The 21,704-nt window shown below is 45.9% G+C and overlaps 1 long non-coding RNA gene across 1 annotated transcript; it reads left to right on the forward strand.

Moving 5' to 3' along the window:
* Positions 1–3,288: 3,288 nt before the first annotated feature.
* Positions 3,289–19,320, forward strand: LOC137333909 (uncharacterized). The gene is made up of 3 exons (XR_010966007.1): positions 3,289–3,317; positions 4,423–4,551; positions 17,969–19,320. It is a non-coding gene; the product is annotated as an uncharacterized lncRNA (long non-coding RNA).
* The last annotated feature ends 2,384 nt before the right edge of the window (positions 19,321–21,704 follow it).

Below are 21,704 nucleotides of genomic sequence, written 5' to 3' on the forward strand. Positions count from 1 at the left end.
CTCTAGTTAAAGGGGCAGTCCTCCACTGACAGATGCTGCAACCAATGGAACAAATTGCAGCATGGAGCAGCCCAGGGGGAAGGCTGCTCCCAGTTTAATGATGCCTCACCCCAGGTATCATCAGATGGGGTGAGGAGGAGGGGGAGGACACAGATCTTCCCCCCCGGCGGGCGGGAGGAAGCGGCCTGCCTCTGCCACCAAGAAGGCCTGGCTCGAGGTGGCAGAGGGGGTCACCTGTGCCACCAACATATGGCCCACCTGCATACAGTGCAGGAGGCGCTGCAATGACCGCAGTAGGTCAGCCGCAGTGAGAACATGAAGTCTTTCCCCTACACTCCGTCTGCCACAACTCTGCCCCCACCCCACATCTCCTTCGGCACTGCCAACACTATTCTGTCACATCACCCTTCATACCCACTCAAACCCCATCCTCATCTTACCTCCATCTACTCACCTCGCCAGTACTCATCCTGCCACTAACACGCAACCCAATCCTCATACAACCTCATTGCTCCATCCCATACTCACCCTCCCGTGCATCTCCCTCACGGCCAGCCTCACTCAACCTGCCACCACCTGTGCTGCAGCCACAGGGCATGCATCACATATGTGCAGTAGGCAGCGTAAGGCAAACGTGTCGTCAGCATGAAGGGGGTGCACAAGAGTCTCTGAGGGTTTGTCATGGGTGTTACCTATATTGAATTTCAGAGCAACAAACAGCACACATTATATTGACACCACCACTGCCATGTCTCCGCGAATCCTGTCCGTTGTGTCCAATAATGGCCGCTCCTGGGTATCACTATGAGGACCCACCACTGATGCCACCCATCGTGTTACTGCAGAGTAGGTGCAGGTGTATTTGCAGGGCTCGTCCGCGCAGACGACTGAGAGACATCGGCGGTGTAGCCGGCTGCACCCTGGAAGGATGCGGAGGAGAAGGTGTGGAGGGCAGTGGTGACTTTGACAGCGACAGGTAAGCAGTTGGTGCTGGGGCCAGCCAGGAGCAGCTCGGCATGAAAGAGGCTGCAGATCTCCACGACTACATGTCGAGCGAATCTGCGCCTCCCTGTGCACTGCTGCTCGGAGAGGTCCGGGGAGCTGCGCCTCGGTCTGTGGACCCTGTGGCAAGGGTAGTGCCCTCTGCGATGCGTCTCTCCCTGCGGTAGCCCTCCCTCCTGCTGTGCAGGTGGGCGTGCTACAACACCGTGTTGGGGGGATCCACGTCTCTGCGGCGGACGGCGTGGACTGCGAGGCTGCTGGGGCTGGTCATGCTGTTCGTCCTCCGAGGGTGTCCACGCACCACCCAACTGGCAGGTGTTGGTCTGAGTGCTTGTGCAGGGTAGGTGGGTGGTTCCTCGGACTGGGGCTGCGGTTTCGTGTCGGTCTGTCCTCTGCCTTGGCGGGGGGTGGTGGAGGGCAGGGGTTGCCCTATGTGACGCGGTGGCCTCCTGCGTGGGTGAGGGCTCTCCCCCGTGGAGTGCACCTTGGCACCTGCCACAGGCTGCTGGCTGCAACACGCCTGGTTGGAGAGAGACTGTTTCCCCCAGTGTGGGAAACTCACTGCCTTGAACCTAAAATCCCACACTTCCTCTTTTGACAGCTGATTCAGCTCATTAACTGACCTCAACAAGCAAGGTAAGTACTCTCAAGTGGAACCCCGCTGGCTTTAATTGCCTGCGAGATTCCCACCAGCGGGGCTTGCGCGCGCAGCCCCGCATGTCAGCGCGGTACCCGGAAGTGGCCGGGATTTCGTCGCGATCCGGTCACGTGACCGGATATCGGGATTTTCGGGGCCACCCCGCTGGAAACCCACCGGAAACCCGACGCCAAAATCGAGCCCATCGTGTGTTAAATTTGTTTAATATGAAAGAAGAGTCAAGGCAAACTTTCCCAATGTTTCTCTGAGATAGATCATCTTCCAATTCAGACACTAGGTGGCGCATGTGCCATTGAGGAAGATTCGATCAAAGTAAGGGAACTGAGTGAGACCGTCTGAAAAGTTTATTTTTCACACCTTTAAAATATGAGAATGGCCATTATGTTGATAATATTGTCCTTGTATGATTTTCAGTTTGCCACATTGTACAAACTTGATCGCAGCCCATCCACTGGCCTAAATATCCACTCCCTCCACCACCAGCGCACCATGGTTGCAGTGTGTAATATCTACAGGATACACTGCAGCAACTCGCCAAGGCTTCTGTGGCAGCACCTCCCAAACCCACAGCCTCCACCACCTAGAAGGACAAGGGCAGCAGGTGCATGGGAACAACACCACCTCCAAGTCACACACCATCCTGGCTTGGAAATATATCGCTGTTCCTTCATCGCCGCTGGGTCAAAATCCTGGAACTACCTTCCTAACAGCACTGTGGGAGCAACTTCACCACACGGACTGCAGTGGGTAAAGATGGCGGCTCACCACCACCTTCTCAAGGGCAACTAGGGATGGGCAATAAATGCTGGCCTTGCCAGCGATGCCCACATCCCAAGAATGAATTTTAAAAACTTGTTTTTGATACTAAGCCCTTTCCAGACCTTCGAAATCAGCCTCACTTCTGAACAGTTTTGTAATGTACAAACATTTATCTCCGTGCTTAATCTATTGCCATACATTTTGCATAAAATAGGGTAAATTGAAGGTCCACAACAACCCAAAGACTCTAAGGATCTAACGCAGTTCCTTGAATCTACTGGAAATTTGACTGCACCTCATTTTGCTGAGTCTTCAATCAATCTACATGAAAGTCCTGTGCCCAGCAAGCATCTGTCACAGTTCAGTGTCAAAAACATTAAAATAAAAGGGAAGGAAGGGCAGGCACTTCACTCTGGTTTATTCTGACCCGGAGATGGAAATTCACAAGCACCTGCCCAATCTACATACTTTCCCCACCAAAAGCAATTGGCCTGTAACAGACCTAAGGACGTGCCTCTTTACATTTAGAACTTTTGTCATCTTAAAGGGACAGGTCATTAACGCAGCTGAACAATTTGTAGCAGAATAACATATTTTACGTCTTATGGTACGATGCTCCTACCGTTATAAAACAGAGTGTCATCCGACTTACTGTGAGCAAAGCCACGGGAAATCAGCCGGCCTCATTAAATGCTCCTCGGGCTGGAAGGCCTGCCTTTTAAACAGGGAATCAATCCTTTGACACCCCTTCAAGTTTTTAAAAATATATTAAACAGTGATGACATGGGTTTGAGGGGTTACTGAGCCTAATGGGCCAATGGAACTGATGGTGCAAGCACGCTGGTTTAACACTGATATACAGTGATGCTGATTATGATCACTTACACTGTTTGAATCAGTAAGTCCTCCAAGTCAGATCACATTATCAGAACTCACTGATGAAAGAATGAATGTCCAAAGGAAAAAAAACCAACAGCAAACAGATAGGGAAAAATATCAAAGAAGTGTTTGAGTTAATTGCAATGCTTTAATGTTTTTTTAATAGGAAATTCTAATGGTGAGACTCACTTTTTTGAGATTCCCCCCATGGCGCTGAGTGGCACAGTGGATTAAACACGCTATCACTGTCATTTCAGCTTTGGGACCTTGATTTGAACCTAGCCCTACTCTCTGTATGTTGTAAGGGTTGTAAGTAAAATAAGTTTGTGCAGTCTCATGATCACCCGAAGCCCATAAGTGTCCGTTGGTTCAACTGGTAGTACTTTTGCTTCTGAATTAGGAAGTTGTGGTTTCAAGCCTTAGCCACATTTTTGAAAACCTCCCAGAGTTCGCATAAAGCGAATTAAGGAGATCAAAAGAGGTGATTTTGTTTTTAAAGAAAAAGCTGAGGGGTGACCTGATAGAGGTCTTTAAAATTATGAAGGGGTTTCATAGAGTAGATGCAGAGAAGATGTTTCCATTTGTTGGGGAGTCCAAAACTGGGGATCATAAATATAAGATAGTCACTAATAAACCCAGTACGTAATTCAGGAGAAATATCTTTACTCAGAAAGTGGTTAGAATGTGGAACTTGCTACCACATGGAGTAGTTGAGGCGAATAGCATAGATGCATTTAAGGGGAAGCTAGATAAACACGTGAGGGAGATATGAATAGAATGAATAGATATGGTGATAGGGTTAGATGAAGTACAGTGAGAGGAGGCTCATAAGGAGCATAAACACCGGCATAGACCAGTTGGGCCAAATGGCCTGTTTCTGTGCTGTAAATTCTATGTAATTCTATGTAGACTGAGGTGATGCAAATGACCTGTTATAACTGAGTTTATCCCAAGTCCTGGTCAAAACTCTGTTTACGTCTATAATGAAGCAACTAAGGAAAGGCCAAGTGCCATATCAACCACCCAGCTAAAACAAAGCTGAACTGCTACGGTAAAGGAATTTGTAATAAATTTTAGCCCCATGGTAACAAGGTACCTAAGAATAATTGTTTTGCTGCCAACAGGAAATATAAGGGGCCATTAGCCTTTATGAGATGACATTCCTGCACTACTTGCAACAGCAAAAAGAAACCTGGTGGGAGAAAGGGGGAGAAAGAAAATCTGTTTTGGAAGTTTGCAGTAAGGGAGAGCAGGTGAGAGAGCGAGGAGCCTTCGGTGTTGTGACAAGAACCCCTGAAGTACTGAGGCCTCAGAACAGTCATTTCAAAGGTTTCTTTATAATGATTTAAAATAATTAGACCGTTCAATATTTCATTCCTTTGTGTACGCTCCAGTACACCCTTGAAAACAGTAGTCCTGCTCTCCAATATTATGCCATCACTAAATTGTTTTTTCTGTCGATAAGGTCAGGTACAAAGCATTGCTGTATGCGGTGACTAACCTTGACCTGTCATTCCTTCTGTAGAACATTAAAACAGGACATTCTTGTTGGGAGAATAAAATAGAGCGCTAGCTGGCATGAAGTGTGTTACATTGAAGATAATAGATGGCTGGCCGTGAGTTACAAGGTAGTAATTTGATTGAACACTTCTGATGTTAGGCAAGCAGAACAATGAGACTGAATTACTGCCCTCAGCTTGCTGAGAGATATTTGCTGTTCTTACCATTGATTTTTAAAACAAAATCACTGCAGCTTTTATCTTGTTGGAAAGAGAGAAATTCATTCTCGGGAATGTTGGGGTATATTTTCTGGTTGCTAAGGCCGGCAGCACAGTAGTAGAACAGATGTTGGGGGGGAGGGGGTTGGAAAATCGGCCTTTGATTTTTAGGGGTCCATTTTAACTCGGGGCGGGAACCAGGGAGCGGGGGGGTGGGGGGAGGAGGTGCGAGGGTAGGGACGGGCCTGAAGCAGGCAGCAGTCTGCCCGGTACCCCCGGAGTGCGAGGCCCGGGAGATTTTGAATGCTGGGCCTCATTTGCGTCTCCCGACGCTGACTCCAGCCTGAAGCCAGGTTAATGACGTGGAGGCCGGTAGGCAGGAGTGGGAAATGGCACGGTGCCAGGCTGCTGCCATGAGCCCACTGAAACAGTCCCCGGAAAGGTAAGTCAGGAAGGGGGGGAAAATTGGGAATGATCATGGTCGGGGGAGCTGGCGGGTCCGGGAATGTGAGGGCCTTAGACGGCCCACAGCTAAAATGGCGTGCATGTCTGAATGATGTAATCGGACTGCGACTTCGCCATTTAAATTAGGCTCCCGCATGTCTAGGGCCGGCACCTTTCCTGAAGCCAAAAAGTCGGGGGGAAGTTTTTAAACCCGATTTTAACCCCCTCCCCCAGCCTGCACCGTTCCCGTAGGACAGCCAGGAATATAATCAACCCTACATAGCTAGATCTGCACTGTTTTAGCACCGAGGGCAATCTTCAGGCAGGCCTTTTAGACAGGATAATAGTGGACCTACAGAAAATAAGCCATAGCTGCATTTAATGCAAACAGGGCAATCTTCCTTGAACCCACTTCATGTAGCAGCATGTCCATTTTTACAAGCGTCAAACAGAAGATTCTGGTGCTACACTGCTTCATCATGGCACCAAAGTCCATTTCCTGCTTCCACATTTATTTTGCCTTCTTTGGTTTTTCGCAGCCATTTGTTTTGACCTATTCAATGTTTGAAAATGCTGGAAAATACATTTGAAATATTTGCAACCTTTGGACAATCTGAAACAACAAGTCCCCCACCCCATCCCTGCCGCCAGCCATTTACCTGTAATGCTCACCTCCCTTTCAGTTTTGTCTGCAGTGTTTTCAAGAGCAGCTGACACATGTAGTTGCCCTGTGACAAGCTCCCAGCTCCAATCCCAATATGAGTCAGGAGCTTGTCATGAAGAAATAATTAGGGATGACCTCAGGAAATACCACATGGATTAAATGGTCATTTATTTCATTGGTGTTTCAGGGATTTTGCTTTGTGCAAAATTGCATTTGCCCTACTATTGAAGCAATTTTTCTTCTTCATTCTCGGGATGTGGGTGTCGCTGGCAAGGCCAGCTTTTATTGCCCATTTCTAGTTACCCTCGAGAAGATGGTGGTGGGCCTTCTTGTTGAACCGCTGCAGGCCGTGTGGTGAAGGTGCTCCCACACTGCTGTTAGGTAGGGAGTTCCAGGATTTTGACCAAGCGTTGATGAAGGTGGGGATTGCTAATTGTATCCATGTGATTTATATCAATTAGTGTAAACTGTATTTAGGTGGTGCGTATCAATTGGGGACTTTCTTGTATCCATTTACAAGAGAACTGAAATAGGGTGTGGTGTGGGGAATGTGGATCTCTGTGAATAAAGGCTTGGAAGCAGCTGAAGATTAGACTCTAGTATTCTTTCCTTCACCACCTGGCTATCCAGTTTATAACACCAATGATATATGTCCAATTCAGGTTGGTGTGTGACTTGGAAGGGAACTTGGAGGTGACGGACCTGATGTCCTTCTCCTTCTAGGAGGTTGTGGGTTAAGGAGGTGTTACCAAATAAGTCTTGGTGAGTTGCTACAGTGCATCCTGTGGGTAGTATTCACTGCAGCCATGGTGCACCGATGGTGGAAGGGATGGATGTTTAGGCTGGTGGATGGGCTGCCAATCAATCTGTCTGCTTTGTCCTGGATGGTGTCGAGCCTCTTGAATGTTGTAGGCAAGTGGAGAGTCTTCCATCACAATCCTGACTTGTGCGTTGTAGATAGTGGAGAGACTTTGGCGAGTCAGGAGATGAACTATTCGCCCAGCCTCTGACCTGCTCTTGTAGCCACAGCATTTATGTGGCTGGTCCAGTTAAGTTTCTGGTCAATGGTGACCCCCAGTATGTTGATGGTGGGAGATTTGGCAATCGTAATGCCATTGAATGTCAAGGGGGGGAGGTGGTGAGGCTCTCTCTTGTCGGAGATTGTCATTACCAGGCACTTGTGTAGTGCAAATGTTACTTGCCGCTTATCAGCCCAAACCTGGATGTTGTCCAGATCTTGCTGCATGTGGGCACGGACTGCTTTATTATCTGAGGAATTGCGAATGGAGCTGAACACTGTGCAAACATCCCCACCTCTGACCTTATAATGGAGGGAAGGTCATTGATGAAGCAGCTGAAGATGGTTGGGCCTAGGATGCTGTCCTGAGAAACTCCTGCAGTGATGTCCTGGGCTGAGATGATTGGCTTCCAACATCCACAAACATCTTCCTTTGTGCTAGGTATGACTCCAGCCACTGGAGAGTTTTCCCCCTGATCCCCATTGACTTCAGTTTTACTAGGGCTCCTTGGTGCCACACTTGGTCAAATGCTGACTTGATGTCAAGGACAGTCACTCTCACCTCACCTCTGGAATTCAGCTCTTTTGTCCATTTTTGGACCAAGGCTTTAATGAGGTCTGGAGCCAAGTGGTCCTGGTGGAACCCAAACTGAACATCGGTGAGCAGGTTATTGGTGAGTAAGTGCTGCTTGATAGCACTGTTGACGACACCTTCCATCACTTTGCTGATGATTGAGAGTAGACTGATAGGAGAGTAATTGACCGGGTAGGATTTGTCCTGTTTTTTTTCAGAAAACCTACCTGGGCAATATTCCACATGGTTGGGTAGATGCCAGTATTGTAGCTGTGCTAGAACAGGTTGGCTTGGGTGCCTCGCTCTTCAACACTACAGTCAGGATGTTGTTGGGGCCTTTGGTGTGTCCAGTGCACTCAGCCTTTTCTTGACATCATGTGGAGTGAAGCAAATTAGCTGAAGACTGGTATCTGTAATGGTGGGGATCTCAAGAGGAGGCTGAGATGGATCATCCACTCGGTGCATCTGGCTGAAGATGGTTGCAAACTCTTCAGCCTTGTCTTTTGCACCCACGTGCTGGGCTCCACCATCATTGAGGATGAGGATGTTCTTGGAGCCTCCTCCTCCCATTAGTTGCTTAATTTTCCACCACCTTTCATGACCGGATGTGACAGGGCTGCAGAGCTTTGACCTGATCCATTGGTTGTGGGATCGCTTAGCTCTGTCTCCAGAATTCAAGAAATGGGAGAAATGGTACAAAAGGTACGAATGTGCAGGTCAGGACTAATCATGGGTGAATCATCCAATGACACTTTCTTACAACACTTTCTACTCATATCTACTTTTTTTGCCAAAATTATTGAAAAGAGGAACTGTTACCTTGGCACTGGGTAATTTAGTGACTTAGCACACTACACTTTCACATGAAAGTATTTTGTAATATGTCTTCTATGTGAAATGAATTTGGGCACTTAAGAGCATAAGAAAGCATGCAGTGAGAAAAAGGCTGTTCAGTCCATTCCACAGACTATGTACTGATTACCCAATCTTAGACTTTATCCCACTTAATCTCATGAAGGACGGCTCTTTAACTTTAATGGTAAACTAATGGAACTCCAGAATAGACAGACTGGTGAAATGGGCAGACACATGGTAGATGCAATTTAATACAGAGGAGTGTGAGGTGATGCATTTTGGTACAAAGAATGAGGAGAGGCAATATAAACCAAGTAGTATAATTTTATGCTGAACATTTATAAATCACTGGTTAGGCCCTAGATGGAGTGTTGTGTCCAATTCTGGGCACCACACTTTAGGAAGGATGTCAAGGCTTTAGAAAGGGTGCAGAGGAGATTTACTAGAATGGTTCCAGGGATGCGGGACTTCAGTTACATGGAGAGACTAGAGAAGCTGGGATTGCTCTCCTTAGAGCGGAGAAGGTTAAGGGGAGATTTAATTGAGGTATTCAAAATCATGACTGGTTTTGATAGAGTAAATAGAGAAACTGTTTCCAGTGGCAGAAGGTTCAGTAATCAGAGGACACATATTTAAGGTAATTGGCAAAAGAATCAGAGGCAATATGAGGAGAAATATTTTTATGCAGCGAGTTGTTATGATCTGGAAGGCACTGCCTGAAAGGGTGGTGGAAGCAGATTCAATAATAACTTCCAAAAGGGAATTGGATAAATACTTGAAGGGGGAAAAATTTGCAGGACCATGCAGAAAGGGCAGGGGATCAATCGGAACTAATTGAATAGGTCTCTCAAAGAGCCGGCACAAGCACGATGGGCCGAATGGCCTCCTACTGTGCTGTATGATTCTATGAATACCTCTGTCCTTGCATCTCCTTGATCCCTAGCTGGTTCTTTCTGCAGACATTTATTTGGTCTTGGCAGGACAGCAACCATTTTGCTTGATTGTCTCTCCCTAACCTTATCTCTATGACCTTCAATCACATTCCTAATTAAATACTTATCCAGCTCTATGTTGAAAGAGTTAATTAACAAAGCAATAAATATTGGCACATTCTTGGGGACCCCATACAAGTATTGACATGTTGCTAAAGGGCCTCATGCAAATATTGACACACCCCTTGTCCTAACTTCTGAAAGACAGTATCACCTACCCAAAGGAAAACAGTACAATACTGCAGAAAATGGTTTTATCATACAACAACAGAAATACCTTGTTAGTATGTCAACAAATACAGAAAAATGCACTTAAAAATAGAGTACAAAATTTTTGAGAGACTGCTCATACCCAGCCACTGATGGACAGAAATCTCATGAACTTGTGAACTCCCCTGAGATTCTGTCAGGGACCCTCCCAACCCCTACCATGATCTAAACCCATGGTCTAAAAGTAGATTTGGATCCGGTCAACTTCTCTCTCCCCTTTTCAGGGGTGAGGACATTCCCACAATAATTTTATTTTACTAAGGATAGAAGTTGGAATGTCAGCATGAGCCTTCAACTGTATCAAACCGAGGAGGGGAAATCACTGCACTTCCTGAATACTCCTGTTACAGTAATTTAGTCAAACTAAATGTAGCTTTGGTCACATTACATTATATGACTAATATCATGGGGGTAGAACAGCAGTACCACAGTTTGACCTTATGATGCCAGGCAAGCAATTTTCATTGGGATTGGACATCAGATGAGGAATATAGATTCATATATACACAACCAACATCACTAAAACAGATTATCTGGTCATTATCTCATTGTGACCTTGCTGTGTGCAAATTGGCTGTTGTGTTTCCTACATTACATAAGTGGCTACACTGCAAAAGTACTTTATTGGTTGTAAAGCGCTTTGGGACGTCCTGAGGTCATGAAAGATAATAAATAAATGCAAGTTCTTTCATTTTTTCTTTATAGGGAAGAACTGAAACGTGAATATAAAACAGGATCATTTCAATTTGATACGACACTGTTAGCCCGATGCTTGTCACTACCACTCCCGGATTACTAACTGAGAAACAGAATGTTGCAGCCTACAATTGTGATAAGCAGATCCAATAGACGGCACGCCAATATTTATTAAATACAAATTGAACAATTGCTGGACTTTTATCTCAATCTGCGAAGCTTGCTTGTCTTCAGCAAACAGGGAATGTCCACGATTATCCAACAATTACTAAGGCAATTTGGCCTCCTGCCAGCTCCATTCACTATATGATCAGAGATAGTGAACGGCTAGCTTCAAATCAGCAGACCAATGAAGCAGTATAGTGCAGGATCCTAATTAGCTTTGCCCTTTGATTAAGCTGTTATGCAATTAGGCGCTTGACTCTTAACTGCCCTCTGAAGGGTATAGTATGGTGTAGTGGTTATGTCACTGGACTAATAATCCAGAGAATGTGAGTTACAATCCCTCCATGGCAATTTGAGAATTTGGGCCCCGATATTTACGGGGAGGGTGCAGGGGCGACTGCTAGCGGCCGGGAAGCCCAGGAATACGTGAAACGCGGAGGTCCTGCCGAATTTAACGGCAGGACCTCATTTGAATTTTTTTGCTCTGTTTCCCGCCCAGCAGCCGGCCATGAGACGGTGGCCGGCTGTCAGATGGGAAGGCCTGCGGAAGAAGGCCGCATCTGGGGACCGGAGAGGTCTGAGGGAGGGAGGATGAGATCGCAGGGATGGAGGATCAGATCGCGGCGGGGGGTTGGCCTGGAGATGGTGGGGTGGGTCAGCATCGGATCATTGTGGGGGGTCAGACGATCTCCGGGAGAGCGGCAGATCACAGCAGGTTTGCTTGGGGAGCTTGGGGGAAGCCCTCCTCCCCCTCCTGGCCCACAAGCAGTGCTGGAAAAGCACCTTCCTGCTGGATCCGGCAGCTCTCACCTCCCTTCAGCTGCCGGGTTTACCAAGCCCCGGGAAACCTGTGCAGGAGACATTAAATCCAAATAGCTACTAAATTCTGAGGCACGCAGCCTCATTAAAATATTAAAATGACTGACCCGCCTCTTAAGAGCAGGTTACTCGCCCACCCCCAACCCACCCTAGTTAAACCGAAAACAGGCGCGTTTGCGGCAGGTTGGGGTCCGGTTTCCCATTTTTAAGAATTAAACGCCCCCCCCCCACCCCGGCCACTGTCCCACCCCTCCTTTGGGGTTAAAATTCCCCCTTTAATTTCAGTTTTTAAAAAGCTGGCATCACTAAAAGTGACCATGAAGCTGTCGGATTGTTGCAAAATTCCAACAGGTTCACTCATGTCAGAATTTAGGAACGGAAACCTGCGGTCTGGTTTGTATGTGATTCCTGTCCTACACGAACATGGTTGACTCTTAACTGCCCTCTGAAGTGGCCTAGCAAAGCCACTCAGTTAATATAGTCAAATAGAAGGCGGCCCACAACCACCTTCTCAGGGCAAATAGGGATGGGCAATAAATGCCGGCCTTGCCAGCGACACCCACAATCACAAGAATTCATTTTTTTTAAAAAATGCCTTCTGAAATCGACTGGGAAACTAAATGCCGGCAGGTTGCTCATAGCACCTGATATTGTAACATGTATCATCTCATCATTTTTCCATGGAGATTAAGCAATTGGCATTCTTCCAGATGCGTCAGAAAGAGGGAGATAATTTTTTTGTCTCCTCCTTGACTGGATTGAGAAGCTAGTACCTCTGTAAGGTAGTGGACATGTAGGCCCATGGTGTCCTCTATATGATAACCTGTGATAAATGACAGCAATGGGAAGCTATCTGCCGGAGTGTGGGCAAGGGTCGTGTGTATATTTGAATAGGCTAAAAGTGAAGCTCTGGAAGGATCAGGTTTTTTGCTCTTACTCAGATACCAGACATTGAAGAGGCAGAGACTCCCTAAACTAACACGGTGAAGGATTTCCAGAAGTATCCCACGTCCTGGGGTTGGAGATGAACATATGAAAAATCGTCACCGAGCTAAAATGCCTCGGCTCTTCGACCTTGAGCCAGGTTTGAGGGTTCACCCAGGAACCTTGTTCTCTCACATTTATCCCAGTTTAGAATGTTCTAAAGTTCAAATGGATTTGTAGGACTTGAGCAGCGGGAATTGTGGGCTGGAAGGGAAAGCCAATAGTGCATTGTCCTGGAATGTCATGAATCAAGAATTGTGGGCAAAAAATGTCTGTTTTTTTATTGTAATTTATCAAGCCTGCTGGGAGCTGTGGTTTTGAAGAGTCCAATTGTTGTTTGCAGTATGGAAAAGTAGCAGCCAATGATACATGAATAATAGTAGTCCTTCAAAACTTCTCAGCTAGCTAATGAGGCATTTAATTAGTTATAAATATCAAAATATTTGATAATCCTTCTGTGGAGGACACAATATTTGTGGAAAATGTTTCAAGGAAATTTGAGGAGAGTTTGATTTTTTCCAACCAGACCCTTCAGGTAGTGATAGCCTCGGTAATGGAGTATTGCAAACAGATTGTTGGAGGGAGGGAATGGACCCCACGACCTCTGCCTGCTCACCCTCCCCCATTCTCAAGGGGGAGGGTGAGCAGGCAGAGGTCGTGGTCCACATTGGGACCAACGACATAGGTAGGAAGGGAGATGAGGTCCTGCATCAAGAATTTAGGGAGCTAGGTAGCAGATTAAAGAGCAGGACCTCAAAGGTTATAATCTCTGGATTACTCCCAGTGCCACGGGCTAGTGAGTATAGAAATAGGAGGATAGAACAGATGAATGCGTGGCTAAAGAGTTGGTGCAGGAGGGAGGGCTTCAGTTTCCTGGATCACTGGGCCTGCTTCTGGGGAAGGTGGGACTTGTACAAGTCGGACGGGTTGCACCTGAACCAGAGCGGGACAAATATCCTTGCGGGGAGGTTTGCTAGCACTGTTGGGGGGGGTTTAAACTAACTTGGCAGGGGGATGGGATACAGAGTGGAGCTACAATAGGGGGTGATGTGCAGCCAAATATAGAGAAAAAAACAAGTCAGCTTGGAAGACAGGGCAAATATGTGAGGGCAAGGCTGGATGGCATCTATTTTAATGCAAGGAGTCTTGCGAATAAGGTGGATGAACTGAAGGTGTTGATAAACACATGGGAGTATGATATTGTTGCTGTCACAGAGACATGGTTGAGGGAGGGGCAAGACTGGCAGCTCAATATTCCGGGGTACAGAATCTTCAGGCGAGACAGAGGGGGAGGTATAAGAGGAGGGGGGGTCGCAATATTAATTAAAGAATCAATTACTGCCATAAGGAGGGATGATATATTAGCAGGTTCCTCTAATGAGGCCATATGGGTGGAGCTTAAAAACAAAAAGGGGGCAAGCACTTTGATGGGAGTGTACTATAGGCCCCCAAACAGATAGAGGAACAGATATGTAGGCAAATCTCAGAAAATTGTGCAAATAATAGGGTAATAATAGTGGGGGATTTCAACTTCCCCAATATTAACTGGGATACTCAAAGTGTAAAAGGCTTAGAGGGTACAAAATTCTTAACGTGCATCCAGGAGAGCTTTTTGAGCCAGCATGTAGAAAGTCCTACAAGAGAGGGGGCGGTACTGGACCTAATTCTAGGGAATGTGGCCGGCCAAGTGGAAGAAGTGCTAGTAGGTGAGCACTTTGGTGAGAGTGACCATAATTCGGTGAGATTTAAGGTGGTCATGGAAAAGGACAGGGAGGGGCCGGAAATAAAGGTTCTAAATTGGGGGAAGGCCGATTTTAATAGGATAAGGCAGGATCTGGCCAAAATGGACTGGGATCAGCTGCTTGTAGGAAAATCCGCATCGGAGCAATGGGAGTCTTTCAGAAGGGAGATTGAGACCATACAATGGCAACATGTTCCCGTAAAGGTCAAGGGTGGTTCCAAGAACTCCAGGGAACCTTGGATGTCAGGGGATATACGAGAATGGATTAGGAAAAAAAGGAGGGCTTTTGGCAGATACAAAAGGCTAAAGACAGAGGAAGCCCTAGAGGAGTACAAAAAGTGCAGGGGGATACTTAAAAAAGAAATTAGGAGATCAAGGAGGGGCCATGAAATAACACTGGCGAGCAAAATAAAGGAAAATCCTAAGATGTTTTATAAGTATATTACGGGTAAGAGGATGACTAGGGAAAAAATAGGGTCCATTAGGGACAAAAATGGCAATCTGTGTGTGGAGCCGGCAGATGTAGGAGGGGTTCTAAATGAATTTTTTGCATCTGTTTTCACTATGGAGAAGGACGATGTAGACATAGAAATACGGCAGGGGGACTGTGATATACTCGAACATATTAATATCGAGCGGGAGGAGGTATTGGCGGTTTTAGCAGGCCTAAAAATGGATAAATCCCCAGGCCCGGACAAAATGTATCCCAGGCTACTGTGTGAGGCAAAGGAGGAGATTGTGGGGGCTCTAACACATATATTCAGAACCTCTCTGGCCACAGGGGATGTGCCAGAGGACTGGAGAACCGCTAATGTAGTACCATTATTCAAGAAGGGGAGTAGGGAAAAACCGGGGAACTACAGGCCAGTGAGCCTAACATCAGTGGTAGGAAAATTATTGGAAAAAATTCTGAAGGACAAAATTAGTCTCCACTTGGAGAAGCAAGGATTAATCAGGGATAGTCAACATGGCTTTGTCAAGGGAAGATCATGTCTGACTAATTTGATTGAATTTTTTGAGGGGGTGACTAGGCGTGTGGATGAGGGTAAGCAGTGGATGTGGTATACATGGATTTCAGTAAGGCCTTCGATAAAGTCCCCCACAGGAGACTGGTCAAGAAGGTACGAGCCCATGGAATCCAGGGTGCCTTGGCACTTTGGATACAAAACTGGCTTAGTGGCAGAAGGCAGAGGGTGATGGTCGAAGGTTGTTTTTGTGACTGGAAGCCTGTGGCCAGTGGGGTACCACAGGGATCGGTGCTGGGTCCCTTGCTGTTTGTGGTCTACATTAATGACTTGGATATGAATGTAAAAGGTATGATCAGTAAGTTCGCTGATGATACAAAAATTGGTAGGGTGGTAAATAGCGAGGAGGATAGCCTCAGTCTGCAGGACGATATAGATGGGTTGGTCAGATGGGCGGAACAGTGGCAAATGGAATTTAACCCGGAAAAGTGCGAGGTGATGCACTTTGGAGGGACTAACAAGGCAAGGGAATACACAATGAATGGGAGGACCCTAGGCAAGACAGAGGGTCAGAGGGATCTTGGTGTGCAAGTTCACAGATCCCTGAAGGCGGCGGAACAGGTAGATAAGGTGGTAAAGAAGGCATATGGGATACTTGCCTTTATTAGCCGAGGCATAGAATATAAGAGCAAGGAGGTTATGATGGAGCTGTATAAAACACTGGTTAGGCCACAGCTGGAGTACTGTGTGCAGTTCTGGTCGCCACACTACAGGAAGGATGTGATCGCTTTGGAGAGGGTGCAGAGGAGATTCACCAGGATGTTACCAGGGCTGGAGCGCTTCAGCTATGAAGAGAGACTGAGAAGATTGGGTTTGTTTTCCTTGGAGCAGAGGAGGCTGAGGGGGGACATGATTGAGGTGTACAAAATTATGAGGGGCACAGATAGGATGGATACTAAGGAGCTTTTTCCCTTCGTTGAGGGTTCTATAACAAGGGGACATAGATTCAAGGTAAAAGGCGGGAGGTTTAGAGGGGATTTGAGAAAGAACTTTTTCACCCAGAGGGTGGTTGGAGTCTGGAACTCACTGCCCGAAAGGGTTGTGGAGGCAGGAACCCTCACAACATTCAAGAAGCATTTGGATGAGCACTTGAAATGCCATAGCATACAAGGCTACGGACCAAATGCTGGAATATGGGATTTGAGTAGACGGGGCTGATGGCCGGCGCGGACACGATGGGCCGAAGGGCCTCTATCCGTGCTGTATAACTCTATGACTCTATGACTCAATATGGAAATGCCAAACATGGCAACTTCTCACATTAAACATCACGGTCCCAAAATTCCACAGGCTGCCATTCTGGCGGTTACGCCACTTTGGGCACGTCATTGGCGTCCATCTGCACCATGTGCCTGGAAACTCAAATACTCGTGGGGCAGGGGTGAGGGTTCCCAAGGCCCCCCTCCTCCCCAAACTCTGGCACTGCTCTGGTCGTCCCCCGAGCCACTGGGCTAATCCAGGAATTTTGTTTTTTTAATGTTCCACTTCCTGCTGCCTGCCAGGCCTGGACCCCACCAGTGGGACCCACCTGCATTCTTGTGGAGGCCCGGTATAGGTCAGCTCACTGGGCATTCCTAGCACCAGTGACACACTGCGTGCCCTTCCATGGCCAGGGTCAGGAACTCCCGGCTTAGGGAGTCCTCCACTTCCTCTTCGGTCGGTCATTCCTCTTGTAAGAGGCGAGAAGAAGTTCTGCCCCATACAAGGCTTGTTAGAACCTCACCAGAATTATGGCAGGAGACTACTGGAATCCCTGTGGAATTCCAGGGCCAATGTCAGCTACTCAGAGGTCTGAAGGAAGTCACATGAATTAACTAACTGCACAAAGGTAAGACATGTATATTATTGTGAAGTCCAGGTCAGGCATTGGCATGAAGGTAAGTAGCTATTGATAAAGATATATGTAATAACACTGTAATGACTCAGAGAAATGTTAGAACGAATCTCGCAAGTGATGGAAGTGAATATAGTCGGGCTACACAAAATGCTGCATACTTGCCACGAGAAAAAGGAAATGTATTGCGGAAGGAATTCACATGGCATAAATCGCTCTTGTCTCAATACCGACTGGCTGAAGAAAAAACTGGCACATAATACGAGGGCACAGTATGGAACAGGTGGTGGACCATGTGACATAGAGCTGTAAATTGTGGTACAATTTGCTTCAGCAACCTTGGGCAATGCTAGCACAGGATACTACTCCTGATTGCCTTCCAATGATTCATGCTGAAAAGTGCATTTGTGTGGATGTCAGCTGAGGACAATCAGACTCAGCGGTGATGTCTTCTAATTGCTCTTGCACCCATGCTCTTGAGCAGAAAGCTCTGCTGTACCAGTCACTTTTCTGAATTCAAAATCTTCCCATTTCGGTGAACTCACTAATATTAGGTCTGACCAAGAGCAAAATATTTACTTTTGGATTTGATTGTGCAATAATGGAATGCTGTACAAGTTCATTGTTAGTGACCTTAACAAGCATGAAATAGCCATTTTACTTACTTTTTACTAATGCTTGTTAGTTATTTTTGGAGGGGCAGGAATCTTTCAGTTATAGAACACTCAGTGTGCCTTTTCAACATTATACCACTTCTTACTTTTGTCTACTTTTTGGGGGAAATTAATAAGAGAAGAGGTCCTTGAATAGGTTCAAAGTCAAGCTCTGGAAGGACCAGGTTTTTTATAGGTTTTTCTCTTACTCTTCTCAGATACCAGGCATTGAAGAGGTACAGACTCCCTAAACTAACACGCTGAAGGATTTCCAGAAAATATCCCGGTTACGCTTCTGTGACACACCTTGGGACTTTTTTTATGTTAAAGGCGCTATATAAACACAAGTTACTGTTGTTGTACTTGTTGCTGTTCAATCAGGAGGAAGGTCAAAACCAATGAACAGATCTCCAATGAATCAAATCTAATCAATTATTTTTTGGGACTCTCACTACAAATGTTGCCTGACTCTGGGATGGCCAATTGCCCTCCTTTACACAGTGTAACTCAGTCATGCAGCACCAGGGACGGCTGGTTTTGAAGTCTGTCTAAATCAAAATGTATTAGAAAATAGCTTTGAATTAACCGCAAGAAATTTCCACAAACCTGGACGTCCCAGCCTCAAAAATTGTGAACATTACTGACCCTGAAAAGAACTAATGAATACCCTTTGCAGGGATCTTGTGACAGGGAAAATTGAGCAGATTCTCTGGATCCCCATCTTTCAGCCTCCTCTCACAGAGCACTGATATTTAACAAGACCTTTCCTGCTGTCTGAATGTTCCGATTGCTGCAGACCATAAATTCCTGAGTTATAGTGCCCATTCCTAGTCACTTTCCCTTACATTTTATCCCAATGCTAGCTGAGGAACTTCCAATCCAAGGAAGCAAAGACACCACCAACTTCGTCAGATACAGCACACCGTCACACACAAACAAAAATATGTGGGATTGGACTGCCCACAATCCAGGATATGAACGTCTTTGCTATTTAAACAAAGTACTACCACACTGGTCAATAGAGAAGGTTTCTGCTGCACTAGACATCAAATCTACTATACCACAGATTTCTGCAACAGCATTCTCATTTCAGTGTTTACTGCTGCGTATCAAAAACAGGTTATTAGTAGCAATTGTAGGAGTGATTATAAGAACATAAGAAATAGGAGCAGGAGCAGGAGTAGGCCAATCGGCCCTTCGAGCCTGCTCCGCCATTTAATAAGATCATGGCTGATCTGATCCTAACCTCAAATCTAAATTCATGTCCAATTTCCTGCCCGCTCCCTGTAACCCCTAATTCCCTTTACTTCTAGGAAACTGTCGATTTCTGTTTTGAATTTATTCAATGATGTAGCTTCCACAGCTTCCTGGGGCAGCAAATTCCACAGACCTACTACCCTCTGAGTGAAGAAGTTTCCCCTCATCTCAGTTTTGAAGGAGCAGCCCCTTATTCTAAGATTATGCCCCCTAGTTCTAGTTTCACCCATCCTTGGGAACATCCTCACCGCATCCACCCGATCAAGCCCCTTCACAATCTTATATGTTTCAATAAGATCGCCTCTCATTCTTCTGAACTCCAATGAGTAGAGTCCCAATCTACTCAACCTCTCCTCATATGTCCGCCCCCTCATCCCCGGGATTAACCGAGTGAACCTTCTTTGTACTGCCTCGAGAGCAAGTATGTCTTTTCTTAAGTATGGAGACCAAAACTGTATGCAGTATTCCAGGTGCGGTCTCACCAATACCTTATATAACTGCAGCAATACCTCCCTGTTTTTATATTCTATCCCCCTAGCAATAAACGCCAACATTCCGTTGGCCTTCTTGATCACCTGCATACTAACTTTCTGATTTTCTTGCACTCATGCCCTCATGTCACCAGTGCACACTCCTTTTTTTTAATACAAACGTAGTGAAGTGTCCTGGAAGGTATTCACCATGGTGACATATCATCCCAAGATATGCTACTCTCTTCCTTCCTCAGTTTTCTCCTCTAATGAGTCTTTCCTGGGCTAGGCACCTCCCGTGACTAAACCGGGCTGCCTACTCCCAATCTGCTCTTGGCCAAGAGACTAGGACAACTCAGTCAAGATCTCCTATCTGAGGTTTCATCCTCACTGCACTTGGAAAACTTTCTGACCATCACTCAATACCCCATCATCGTGCTGTGCCTGAGTTTGGGAGCTGTGTTATGGGAGCACCTAACCATTCTGGCACCCAACAAAGCATCCCATTAAAATCACTTGACTAAATGCATGCTTGCAACAGCCCAATCTGCCACTGTGAGGGTTCTGATGCCAGCAAGGATCATAGCAAGTTTTGTCAGATCTATTTCTCGGGTAAAAGAAATACAGAATAAAGAGGAATTGAATTATTCCTGGAACCCTGTGTACATTATTATTATTAAATGTTGAATTGATTGGTGGGTCAGTTTTTCAGGAACTGTGAACTTTTATTTAGGGTTATTTTCAGTTCCCATTCCCAGTTCTCATCTGATAGTTGCTCACTGTTATACGTTGAGTAATTGTTATTGTTCTTAATTCAGTCAGTACCTATGACTTCACTACATAAAATGAGTCAAGACTCCCTGTCAGCGGGTTAACTTCCAGAAGACGGGAAAATGTGTGAATTCAAACTATTTGACATTTCGTATTGAATAACACGCTAGGATCCTATTAAACACATTCAATTCTGAGGGGAAACAAATCTCTGGACACCCCAGCCTCAAAGATTGTGAGCACTTCTGACCCAGAAAAGAACTAACGAATAACCTTTTCAGGGATCTTGAGACAGGGAAAATTAAAGCAGGTTCTCCAAACCCCAACCTTTCAGCCTTCTGTTAAAATCACTGACAGGATCTTGTTAAACACGTACATTTCTGATAGAAAGCAAATCTCTTTATGAGACTACTTTGTGAGCTTTTTTTTAATCTTTCCCCTCTCCCCAGCCCTTGCTCCATTCACCATTCACTTGCTGAGAGGCCAGGCATGCAGGCTTCTCCCAGGCCTCTGGCTGTGCTGCTCTTAAGGCCCACCTGGGATGACTCATCCTCTGACTCTCCTCCCTCCATGTACAGTGTACAAGACTTCTGTGTGGCATTTGTGGTAATAAAATATAAAATCACCACGTGGACAATTGTGGGCTTGAAACATGTGACCATGTGTCTACTCTTTACTAAACAAACCGAGGCACCATTTTCTCTATCTAGCTAAAGGTTTCCCTCCATCATGATTGGCACCTTTACCTGGGAGTCAATGCAAGAAAGAAGCTGTCATTTTATTAAATTAAGTTTTGTTACCTGATCTATCAGCAAAGATTCCCGTATCTTTCGTACCGCTGATATTAATCTACCTGGCCTACAGTTCCCTGGATTACTTCGATCTCCCTTTTAGACGGTTTGCCTTTTGCTGGTCCTCTGGCCTTATTTCTTTCTCTCAGTTTGAAGTTTCTGTGTAACAGAAGTGTCACATTTGTGAAGAAAATACTGCCAACCAATCAGGGTTTGCATTCCACCAACTGCTGCCTTGTTTACATTGAACTGCACCCTATAACAATGACCTCATCCTGTTTGAGTTCTCATCTCAAATGAATCCGAAGTAGCGTTTGACTTCACTGGCCAAGAATGTTATGTATCCAGTAGTACCTCCTGTGGTTGAATGCCAGAGTGTTTGGACCTATTATTAGAATGCCCACCAACATGTAGCTTCTGATTCACTCCTTTTTTTCCCAATTTTACAGCGTCCATGCCCGACCATTAGATCTCTAAAACATTACGATTTCTTCACTGGCGTTACTGTATTGTTATACTGAATAGTCAAATGTTCAGTCTGGATATACAACAATAACAACAACTTGCATTTATATAGAGCCTCTAAAGTAGTCAAAACGTCCCAAAGTGCGTTATCAGACAAAATCTGACATCAAGCCACATAAGGAGATATTAGGACAGGTGAC

The sequence above is a fragment of the Heptranchias perlo genome, chromosome 17 (assembly GCF_035084215.1).
Source record: "Heptranchias perlo isolate sHepPer1 chromosome 17, sHepPer1.hap1, whole genome shotgun sequence".
NCBI classification, from domain to species: Eukaryota; Metazoa; Chordata; class Chondrichthyes; order Hexanchiformes; family Hexanchidae; genus Heptranchias; species Heptranchias perlo.